This window comes from Clupea harengus, chromosome 8 (assembly GCF_900700415.2).
Source record: "Clupea harengus chromosome 8, Ch_v2.0.2, whole genome shotgun sequence".
NCBI lineage: Eukaryota > Metazoa > Chordata > Actinopteri > Clupeiformes > Clupeidae > Clupea > Clupea harengus.
The window spans coordinates 24,287,524-24,292,523 of NC_045159.1; the positions used below are offsets into that span (position 1 = coordinate 24,287,524).

Here is a 5,000-nt window from a genome sequence, read left to right on the forward strand (position 1 = left end):
AAGACCAAAAAAAGAGAAGACCCTGTAAAGGCCTAAAAAGACTTTATTCCTCTGTAACGACGAAAGATAAAAAAGCTGCTTTCCTTCCTCTCATTTTTTTCCTTCCCCCGCCTTTGGTTGAGCAAAGTTCGGCGTCTGTGGTTGAATCGACAGCTTTGGCTCATCTGGCTCATCTGGGTGTCACTGTCTGTCTGTCTGTCTGTCTGTCTGTCTGTCTGTCTGTCTGTCTGTCTGTGAGGGGAAACGAGTGTTGTCTTGCTTTAGTGAACAGCACATGAGTTCGTGCCTATATGGTGAAGTCGCTGCGTCGCTGCTTTGACTGTAATGTGACTTCATGTGATGCTCAAATGCTCTAAGCATGTTACTCACCCCTACCCCCCCCCCCCCCCAATACTGTGGGCCGCCTTCTTCCATCTCTGGTGTGGATCCGGCCCTGACCCGATGATGCGGAGACACACTCACACACACACACACACACACACACACACACACACACACACACACACACACACATGCAAACACACTCTCCTCCCCCCCAGCTGTTTGCGGCGGCATGTGTTTTCTGGATCTGTTATGCTTGCTGATGGAGCGTGTTATGTGTCTTGTTCCCAGTGCGAGCGCTGAAGGCAACGCATGCTCTATAAGCCCCCTCTGGAACCCTCATGAGAAGTGGGATGGAAACCATGAATAGGCCCCCGAAACACTCGTCCTCTTTTTCTCTTTCTCCACATCTCCTCTTTCTTTTTCTCTTTCTCCATTTTGTGGAGTATATTCACTCCATCTCACTGCAAGTTAAGGAAGACCACCTCGGCATTTCCGTGCTCAGCAGCCTCTGGCCGCAGCAGCCTCTGGCCTCCGCAGCGGTTCTTTGGCCTCCGCAGCGGTTCTTTGGCCTGTCATGCAGGAGCCTTCTCCTTCTCATGCTGCTTCAACCGTCCACACCAAACACAAGGCTCCAGCCCTGCGCCCTCCACACTGCAATGAAGGCCACTTCACACAGCCATCCATCCCCCTGCTGACAGTGCTGTCAATAGAGCCTCTCTCTCTCTCTCTCTCTCTCTCTCTCTCTCTTTCATCGCTGTGACTCTTGTGTGCCACAGTGAATCCTTAATGCTCTGTTATGTTTTGCCGTAGGCTCTTGTTTTGGGTCAGGCTGTGCTGATGAAGCCTAAACACCACACTGGTCCTTCAGCTGCAGTTCCCAGGGTGTCTCTGTCTGTCTGCCTGCCTGCCCGTCTGCCTGCCTGCCTGCCTGCCTGCCTGTCTGTCTGCCTGCCTGCCTGCCTGTCCGCCCGCCTGCCTGCCTACTTGCCTGTTTGTGAGGCCTTCAAGCTCATGCTTCTGTGCCCTACCACCAATACCAAAGCAAGCTTTTCATTTGTCTCCTAAGACAGTGTGTTCTCCCGTTGCTGCCACTGGCGGGCCAGTTGGAGTGACTCTCCGGCAAAGGAACGGGCGGTTCTGTCACTCCGGTGCATGGATCGTATGGTAGCCACACACTTGGCTCCAGGAGCGCAGAGAGGCAACATGGTAGTCATTTTGACACCAGCAATTTGTATTTAGCATCCAGGCATTGTAAAAATATGATGGCTATGACCTCAAGACAATTTATATCTTGAGCATGACCATCCAAGATCCAAATCACAGGACTGCCAGAAGGCCTTGCTGCAGACTGTTTTAAGTTTTAAGTGCGGATTTTCGAATGCAGCGTAACTGGACCTGGACGTGTGTGTGTGTGTGTGTGTGTGTGTGTGTGTGTGTGTGTGTGTGTGTGGGTGTGTGTGCATCTGTGCATGTGTGTCCATATACATGTGTATCCATGACTCTGTGTGAGTGTGTGTATGCATGTGTGTGTGATATTGACCAGGAGATCATAGGCGAGTGGATGAAACTGCACAGATGCCAGAGATACCGAGCCCCCCCCCCCCCCCCCCCCCCCCCCCCCGCCCCCAACACGTGTGCGTGACTTGCCTTTCAGAGCACTTGTCACCAACTAGCACGGCCCAGTTGTCGTGGGTCCCTGCAGAGCATCTGCGGCGTTTGAAGCCCAAGGCCAGCCTCACGGGGCGATAAGTCTTCCGTTGTCATCACACACACACACACACACACACACACACACACAGAGAGAGAGCTGGTTTCCCGTGGGAATGAGCCAAACTCCACAGCCAGCCTGCCAGTGCCAGCCAACGGCAGCAACAGACGTGGCCAGAGGACGATCACCTGATGTCCCGACTCTTCCTTTCTAACTGGACCCACTCTTCCGTATCTGCACACGTGCAAAGTGTTTTTGTTTGCCCATCAGTGCACGCAGGGGAGGAAGGGTGTGTGTGTGACATTTTTTTTGTAGATTTCTTGTATCTTTCCCTCGGCTGGTCTTGCCTCTTCATGGTCCCCCACCTTCACCAAATGAATCCCAGAAAAGTCCTCTGTGATCGGGGGCGCCATGGATCCCAAACACACAATAACCCTCCACTGAGCTCTGCGAAGCTCCTCTCCAAGTCTCAGGCACTGGGTCACACAAACGCACACACACACATACTGTCTCTCTCTCATACACACACACACACACTCACACACACACACACACACACACACACACACACACACACATCTCTAAAGGTGGCATATTTTCATTTGTTTACTTAATTGCAGCCTTCTGAAGTTCCAGCCCACCCCACTCATGATGGCTTCACGGAGAGGGCGTCATGATCTAGTTGCAGACCATTTCCTGTTACTTCATTCCGCTGTCTTTTTTTTTTTTTTTTTTCTTAATACGAGCTCCCCATTCAAGCTTCAAAGGTGTCATGTAGACATGAGAAGAAGCCTCGCGGCCAAGTTCACCGGACGGTCATGTGGACACCAACCGAAAGAGAGAGAGAGAGAGAGAGAGAGAGAGAGAGACGTGGTGACCTGGCGCGGGCTGGCGTATCAAAGCCTGACCCTGGCACCACGCTGTCTCACCATACCTCAGAGGCTCCAGAGGCCACCAGAGGATTAGCCAGACGAAGGCCCAGCTCCGCTATTCACAAATCACCTTTTCAGTCAGAGCGACCGCATTGTAGGGCCACAACAATGTGCTGAATGCTTCAGGTTGTTCTCTCATTGCGGTGAGGGTGGTGGCGGTGGGGCACATTCCTTTCTTTGTGCTAAACACACTCCCTGCAAAAACAAGGGCTCCGCTGCGTGTTTCTCAGCGATGCGGTTTTGAGCGGCCATGTCTTTAGGTGGAGACGCAAAAGAGAAAAGGGGAGGTGGTTAGGGGGTTAAGAACATTTTTAAAGTAAACATTTCCCATCAGATTTTTGTTTTGGGGGGGGCAGCAGGCCTGGAGGGTTAGGCTGGGGGAGCAGGGGCCACTTCCAAAGGTCCTTGGCCAGGGCCAGAGCCTCCTCCCCCGTATTTATTGAAGGTGAAGAGGTTTACGAGTTTGCAAGCTACGTCAGTGTACGGAACTCCAGTGCTGTATGTTACACATTTAGCTTTACTTTAATCTAATTGCCCACTGCATTCAGATTCACTAAACTTTATCCAGCCTTGCCAAGGTCAGAGGTCATGTAAACAATAGGTGGACGGAAGGGAAGGGGTGGGATGAGAGAAGTCAACGTCTACTTGTGTGGCCAGGCACCTTGAGGCGTTACTGCCACGCCTTTCCTGGAGCGTTTGAGCTCTGCTGGCTGTAAGACTAACGCCCCCTAACCTGAGGAGGTCGGAGGTCACGGCTGAGCAGATGTCACCGGCATTGTTAGCATTCCCCTGAAAGAGCTGCAGGGAAAGCGTTCAAGTAGATTTGCACTTTTTATTCCCTTTGACATCTGAGAGAGAGAGAGAGAGAGAGAGAGAGAGAGAGAGAGGGGGGGAGAGGGAGAGGGAGAGGGAGAGGGAGAGGGAGAGGGAGAGAGAGAGGGAGAGAGAGAGAGAGAGAGAGAGAGAGAGAGAGAGAGGGAGAGGGAGAGGGAGAGGGAGAGGGAGAGGGAGAGGGAGAGGGAGAGGGAGGTGGTGATGTCTGACCTGTGTAGTCTATATGCTGCACACGCACAGCTCTGTTTGGAACCAGTAGTAATGAAGCATATGGTGCAATGGCTGCTGAAGAACAGTGTGGAATGACTCCAGCCCCTTAGGCTCTTCAGACACACACACACACACACACACGCTCACGCACACACACACACACACACGCTCACGCACACACACGCTCACGCACACACGCACTCAAAAAAAGAATTACAAAAAAATATATATATTAAATACACATCAATCCCTACTGCTAGCTAGAAATCAAATATTCTACAGTGATGGACTGTCAGGGCCTCCTAAACTTTCAAGAAATATTTTAGTTTACTGTTTGTGATCTATTTGTATCGATCAGTTTTGCCGATCACTTCCTTCTCTCATTACATTCAAGTACGTAATTCAAGATCATGGGAACAGATAGTAAGGGGAGAGAACAGATTGAATCCAATCACGTCTCATTCTCTGTGAAGCGTGAGTCGGAGAGTCGGAGAGTCGGAGCTCCACCTGTCAAAGCCTTCACTGTGTCTGCAGGTCCACAGCGAATGGAAACATCTCATTTTGATTTACAGCCATTAGTGTGATGAACCAATCCAATTGTTTCTGTTTCTATGAGGCGGGCATGATCTGTTGGAAACGTCATCAACCAAGGCCTTCTCAGCTGGCAACTGCAGGCCTCTATGTACCTAATGAGAGTTTGTTTGGTGTAGGGTGACCGTAATGCCAGCAACTTGAGAATTAGTATTTTGCTTCGCTGGGGTAGTTCTGCTCACCTAAACCATGTTTTGCAGTTGTTGGCCAATAAACCATTGAACGGATTTATCTTGTCCTTTAGTGCCATTGCTTTGACAGTAATCTTGATTGGTTGTAGGCTGTTAATTCAGTAACAAGGTAACATTTGAGGTTATGTGAAGGGTCACTTCAAAAACGACCTTGCTAGCAGCAGTAACGTTGCTTAAACTATGCGTTTTCGCGGTCCTTCTCATTTAAAA

At 50.6% G+C, this 5,000-nt stretch overlaps 1 protein-coding gene across 1 annotated transcript in view; it reads left to right on the top strand.

Annotated features, from left to right (window-relative positions):
• The window catches only part of LOC105896055 (E3 ubiquitin-protein ligase RNF43), a 75,441-nt gene that overhangs the window by 51,570 nt on the left and 18,871 nt on the right, over positions 1-5,000 (top strand). The gene's annotated exons all lie outside the window — the stretch shown is intronic.